Raw genomic sequence first — 6,590 nt, forward strand, 5'->3', positions numbered from 1 at the left:
TCAAAAAAAAAAAAAAAAAAGAAAAAAGAAAAAAAAAAGAAATGAATTCTTATTTACTCAGTCACTAAACAATTATTTTGGTATGTATTTATGCTCTGGCCATTATGCCATCACTGGAAATACAGTAGGAAACAGGAAAAATACGATTCTTCATTCACCTAGTTTACTGTCAATTGGCGAAATCAAGGGTGGGCACTGCTTGCTACAACCAGTCATGTCTACAGAATGATGACCGTGTGCCTGTGAGGAAGAATGTGCCTGAGACAGATAAGCTCCTTCTTTGTTGTTGTTAAAGTAATAAGGCTTTTCCTGTTACTTTGCAAAACAAATGGAGATCTAATTCAGAACGCCTCAGTGGGGTTCTGAATTCCCTGAAATCAGATGGTTGCTAGTCACTCCCAGGATGCTGGAATGGTGTTAAAATATTGCCTCTTGGGCAAGTGTGCTGGCTCATGGTGTAATACCAGCACTTTGGGAGGCCAAGGTGGGTGGATCACTTGAGGTCAGGAGTTCAAGACGAGCCTGGGCAATATGGTGAAACCCTGTCTCTACTAGAAATACAAAAATTAGCAGGAGTGGTGGTGTGGGCCTGTAATCCCAGGGGGAGGCTAAGGTAGGAGAATCTCTTGAACCCAGGAGGCGGAGGCTGCTGTGAGCTGAGATTGTGCCACTGCACTCCAGCCTGGGTGATAGAGTGAGACTCTATCTCAAAAATCAATCAATCAATACATTTTTTAAAAATGCCTCTTGAATCAAACATTCCAGATGGGATCCATGAGGATTCGTACTAGTTATTATCCATTTCTAGGCCTGTTACCAACATAACTTAGGACTGTATAGGTGAAAAGGAATGAGGTCCTAAGGAAGTACATACTTCCCTTTCATCTTCACAAAAATTCTGCAAAGAGAATGACATTATCTTTTCTTCTTAGATGAGAAAATAGGCTCAGAGAGTGAAGGAATTTGATTAAAGTCATGTTGCTAGAAAGTAGTGAAATGCATTAAAACCCAAGTTTATCTGGCTCCAAATGATTTCATTCTTTTCACTGCACCATACTTCTACCAGTAAGAGAAAGCTTTGAAGCTGTGTTTACTGAAGTCTGTCCTGTGGAACACTAATAAGGCAAGATGTCACACATGTGTAAACAGATGCCATGGCAAGTGACTCTGGGAAATGCCAAGCATGTTAAAGTCAGCGAACTCTTACATAAAATAAATTTGTATTTTTATTTAATCAGCTTTTCCCCCAAACTTATTTGATTACTAAATCTAGATTTTTCTTCATTTAACACGTATTAACATCTCTTGAAACCAATGCCAAATTAAAATTATCTGGCATTTGCTTAAATGACTGAAAGAAAGAGGAAAAGGGGTTGAATGAGAGCTTTAAATTGGAAATTCAGTTTGCAAAGCAACTAAAATAAAAAACTAGCAGGTATGGGGGAAGCATTTAAAAAAGATACAGTCTGTGCTCTCAGTGGAGCTGGGAGATGGAGATAGTGGGTGGATGGAGAGTGTCACAGGCAAAAAGGGAAACAGACACGAAATAGTTCAGACGGCATATTTTCACACAGGTTTTCGCTGATTCATGTGCGCTGAAGCTGAAGGAAAGATTGGGAAGAGAAAAGAGGCTTGAGCTGGCCCCGTGGGGTGTTAAGATTTACTCAGGGAGAGAAGAGGCTGAGAGACACTGAAAGAGAAAACATGTTTGCAGAGTTCAAACAAACAAACAAAAAACAATTCTCAGGAACTATATAGGGAAATTAAATAGGACAGGTAGTTGGTCTAGATTATAGACAATTACACAGGCCAGACCAGGGGCTCATGCTTGTAATTCCAGCACTTTGGGAGGCTGAGGCCAGCAGGTCACTTGAGCCCAGGAGTTTGAGACCAGCCTGGGTAACATGATGAAACCCTGTCTCTAAAAAAAGAAAAAATGCAAAAATTAGCTAGGTGTTGTGGTATGCAACTATAGTCCCAGCTACTTGGGAGGCTGAGGTAGGAGGATTGCTTGAGCTCGGGAGTTGAAGGCTGCAGTGAGCTGAGATTGCACCACTGAACTCCAGCCTGGGCAACAGAGCGAGAGCCTGTCTCAAAATAAATAAATAAATAATAAAAATAAGTCATACAGAAACTATTCTGTTGATAATGATGGAAAGAAGGATTAAAATCTGAAAGACCATGTAGACAATTAATCCGGATAACATGTACAATTGAGATACACTTTTGAATTTCACAACTGGAAGGGCTCTTAGAGCAAAGTTAATAAATGTCTGTCTAATCAATCAATCCCTTGCTCCACACAGCTGATAACTGAAGCCCACAGAGGCCACTTGATTTTCCTAATGTCACACGGCTCACTAACAGCACATCTGAGTTGATAATTCATGTCTTCTGACCTCCAAGAGGTACAGTCCTCGGGAACAGAGCATAAAATAGTGCCAAAGGAAGTGCAGAATGTGGAGCAAGGTAAGGACATAAATCAGCATATCGACAGAGGATGGTTTCTGTTTGAAGAGGTCTCTTTAAAATAATTAAGACAATGAACCCTAAACCTCCCACTGCAAAAGCAGTACTCTTTTAACTGTTTCTATCACAACTTGGTCCAATATTCTGTGCAAACAAACATGATATGTATGCGGGTTGCTGTTACGAAAGAAAAATTATAGAAAAAAGAAAATTATGTTTCCAAAAGGCAGCATTATCTCCGAAAGCATATGCACGAGGCATGATATCCATGGCTGCAGTCCCAGCTGCTCGGGAAGCTGAGGTGGGAGGATAGCTTGAGCCTAGAAGTTGGAGGCAGCAGTGGCACTGATGAGGCCACAGTGCCTGCGAAGAGCCATGCAGCCCAGTGTGAACAACACAGCAAGACACGGTCTCTACAAAAATAAACATAGGCTGGGCATGGTGGCTCATGTCTGCAATCCCAGCACTTTGGGAGGCTGAGGCAGGAGGATCCCTTGAGCCTAGGAGTAGAGACCAGCCTGGGTAACACAATAAGACCATCTCTTAAAAAAAAATTAATGGGGCGTAGTGAGGCATGGTGGTGCATGCCGATAGTGCCAGCTACTTGGGAGGCTTAGGTGGGAGGATCATTTGAGCCCACGAGTTTGAGACTTCTGTGAGCCTTGATCACACCACTGCACTCAGCCTGGGTGACAGAGCAAGACCACTGTCTCAAAAATAAAATAAAGTAAAAATAAATAAATTCAAAAGCACATAGGAAAGGTAACAGAAAAATAGAAACTTTCCTGATAGAAAAGCATCTTGTTAGAATCCCCACTCTACCTCCTGCTATAATCCTTTTATTTACTACTTAGTATTAAGGACACCTTCCATAACTGTTTGAAACATGTTTGGTGCTGGGATTCGCTTCAAAAAAGATACCAACAAGAAATAAGAAATTCCACAATGAAAACCTGGGGTGACCAAAAAGGTAACACTGATTTGGAGTAAAAAAAAAATTTTTTTTTTGAAATGGAGTCTCGCTTTGTCACCAGGCTGGAGTGCAGTGGAGCGATCTCGGCTCACTGCAACCTCCGCCTCCCGGGTTTAAGCGATTCTCCTGCCTCAGCCTCCCGAGTAGCTGGGATTATAAGTGCCTGCCACCACGCCCAGCTAATTTTTACATTTTTAGTAGAGACAGGGTTTCACCATGTTGGCCAGGATGGTCTCGAACTCTTGACCTCCAGGTGGTCTCGAACTGATTCGCCCACCTCAGCCTCCCAAAGTGCTGGGATTACAGGCGTGAGTCACCGCGCTCGGCCTAAAATTTGGACTCAACGAAAGACCAGGCTAGGCTGCGCGAGCATTTTTGGCCACGAAAGCACAGGAGGGTGCCAGAAAAAACATAGGACGGTGGAAAAAGCGTTTCCCCAGAAGTCTAGGAGTCCGCCTTTGGCATGAAAACTGGGAGCACAGAACAGGAAATACAGAAGGCAAGCTGCCAATTATGGGAGAAAGATTGTCACTCGGCCCCCAGCTGGCAGGGCCACAAGAAAACGTGACAAGTGAGTCCACCTGCAATCGCAGCAGGCGGCTGGTTACAGCCCGGCGCGACCTCCGGCGAAGACTACCACTCCCGACTGCGCACCGGGCGCGCCTCCGGGGCCGCCAGAGCGACTTCACGCGCAAGGCACTGTGGGACTCGTAGTCTTTGTGCCCACCAGCTCCTCGGAGGCGGAGAGACCCGATTTTTGGTAAATGATCCGCCCTTCCCGACCCTGCTTCCCTATCCTTCCTTTCCCTCCCACCTCCTTCTTTCACCGAGAGTTTGAAAATTCCCGCGGAGCCGGCGCTGGAGCGCGGAACCATCGCGATAACTCTGGTCCCCGCAGCCGCGATCTCCTCTGCTTCTCCCCTCCCTCTCCGCCCTCTTCCTCCGCTCCCTCCCCTCCGGGGCGTGTGGGACTCGGTCCGTCGGCCCAGGGCAAAGCGCAGCGCGGGTCGGCGCTGTCCGAGGCGAGCGAGCGGAGTTGCCGGAGGAAGGACCCAGAGCTGCGGCGGGGCAGCGACCGCGTGGTGGCGGCTGAGCGGTCGGCAGGCCTGCAGCTGGCGGAGGCGGTCTCGGGGGCGTGTGGCTCTGAGGGGCCGGGAGGGCGCGGGCGGGGCCGGCGCGCGGAGCAGCGGCCTCAGCCGGGCGGCGGTGTGGGAGCCCGGCCCGTGGCGGCCGAGTCTCCCGGGAGATGCTGTGACGACCCGCGCGGGAGGAGCTCGCGCCCGGCCTGGCGACCCGGCGACTCGGCCCGCGGCGGCGCGGTCACCGCCCTTCCCAGGTAGGGGGAGGGGAGGGGGTCGGGCCCGCGCGGCGGGGGGCGAGTGGCGCGGCGGCGGCGGCGGCGGCGGGGCTTCTGCTCGGCGGGCGCGGGGCCTAGGCCGGGCGTGCGCGGGGCCAACGGCTGGAGTCCGGGGCGCGGGCGCGGGCGGCGGCGGCGGGTACGCAGGCTCGCGCGCGCCGGGCTTGGTTATGTAAGCCGCGGACCCGAGGCGCGGCGGCACATGGCGGCGGAGCGGCGCGGCCGAGGTCGCCTCCGGCGCCGGCAGCCGGGTCCTTTCCCGACGCGGGCCGGCCGGGGCCGCGACCCTGCTCCGTGGTTCTCCCACGCGGTGGACTGGTCGGCGGGCCTCACCCCGAGGGAGGCGGGCGCGCCGCGCCTGTGCGCGGTTGCTGTGTGTTCCGCATGCGCCTGGGCCTGGCCGCAGTGAGTAGTGCGGGCGGGGAAGGAGTTGTGCTTGGGGCTCAAACCTGAGGCTCAGTTCGGCCGGTTGGTCACATACAGGAGATTTAAAATGAAAGGACACATGTTGGGGTTCTTATTAATTTGCCTGCCTTGTCCGCACATGGGAAGCTGAGGACGATTACTTTTCACCACTGGTCGACTGTTTTGGTTTGGGTTTTTTGAGAGACGGTACATTTTGTTCCTGAAGCTTACGAGGTTCACACTATCTGTGTGCATAGTGTTATGAGATGAGCGTTGTTTTTATTTTCAAATCGTCAGTTGTAGAAATTTTTGGAAGAACTGGGTTGTTCATAGAACAAAACATAGAGCTTTTGGAAATCTTAAACGTCATTTTATTCTCAGAATAAAGAGCCTGTAGATTTTAAGAGCTATCTTGAGGGCCAGGCACGGTGGCTCACGCCTGTAATCCCAGCACTTTGGAAGGCCGAGGCGTGTGGATCACGAGGTCAGGAGTTCGAGACCAGCCTGGCCAAGATGGTGAAACCCCGTCTCTACTAAAAATACAAAAATTAGCCAGGCACGGTGGCAGGCGCCTGTAATCCCAGCTATTCTGGAGGCTGAGGCAGGAGAATCGCTTGAACCCAGAAAGCAGAGGTTGCAGTGAGCCGAGATCGCGCCACTGCACTCCAGCCTGGGCGACGGAGCAAAACTCCGTCTCAAAACACACACACACACAACTTTGGTTCGCTGCGGTGGCTCATGCTTGTAATCCAGCACTTTGGGAGGCTGAGGTGGGAGGATCGATTGAGCCCAGGAGTTGGAGACCAGCCTGAGCAACATGGCGAGACGCCCATGTTTTTTTTTTTTTTTTTTTTTTTAAAGAACTGTGTTTGGTGAGCTTTCACTGAAAAGAGTCTCTGAGAAGGAAGAAATTAGAGTAGTTTACTTATTTTGGATGATTTGGCCAGGGATGACAAGCCCAGTTAAAGTTAATACATTAAGGGATGCCTTAAGTGTGCAAAGCGCTGTGGGAAGTCTACATTGTTTCTGTACTGTGATTCCTGAGCTTTCAGTAACGTAATGCCAAACTGTTAAAAGTTAGCAAACAATAATTATCTTAAAAAAAAAAATTCGAAACAATATGTCCGTTGGTGGCACCTCTAGTCGCGGCTACTTGGAAGGTGGAAGCGGGAGGAACGTTTGAGTCTCAGCCTCAACTTGGGAGTTCGATGGTTCGGTTCGACGGTTACAGTGAGCTAGGATCGTGGCACTGAACTCCGGCCTGGGTGACAGAGGGAGACTGAGATTTTTGCTCAAAAAAAAAAGAAAGAAAGAAAGAAAAAAGAATTGCCCCACCCCCAGGACGAGGGAGCCGGGGTATTTATGTAAAAGCCAGAGCACCATTGG

At 49.5% G+C, this 6,590-nt stretch overlaps 1 protein-coding gene across 1 annotated transcript in view; it reads left to right on the forward strand.

Annotated features, from left to right (window-relative positions):
- The first annotated feature begins 4,391 nt into the window (after window positions 1-4,391).
- AHCTF1 (AT-hook containing transcription factor 1) overlaps window positions 4,392-6,590 on the forward strand; it is an 86,266-nt gene continuing 84,067 nt past the window's right edge. The window contains exon 1 of the mRNA XM_017531961.1: window positions 4,392-4,778. The gene's annotated coding sequence lies outside the window, so the exon portion shown is untranslated. The remainder of the gene's footprint in view (window positions 4,779-6,590) is intronic.

This window comes from Cebus imitator, unplaced genomic scaffold (assembly GCF_001604975.1).
Source record: "Cebus imitator isolate Cc_AM_T3 unplaced genomic scaffold, Cebus_imitator-1.0 Scaffold75, whole genome shotgun sequence".
Taxonomy (NCBI): domain Eukaryota; kingdom Metazoa; phylum Chordata; class Mammalia; order Primates; family Cebidae; genus Cebus; species Cebus imitator.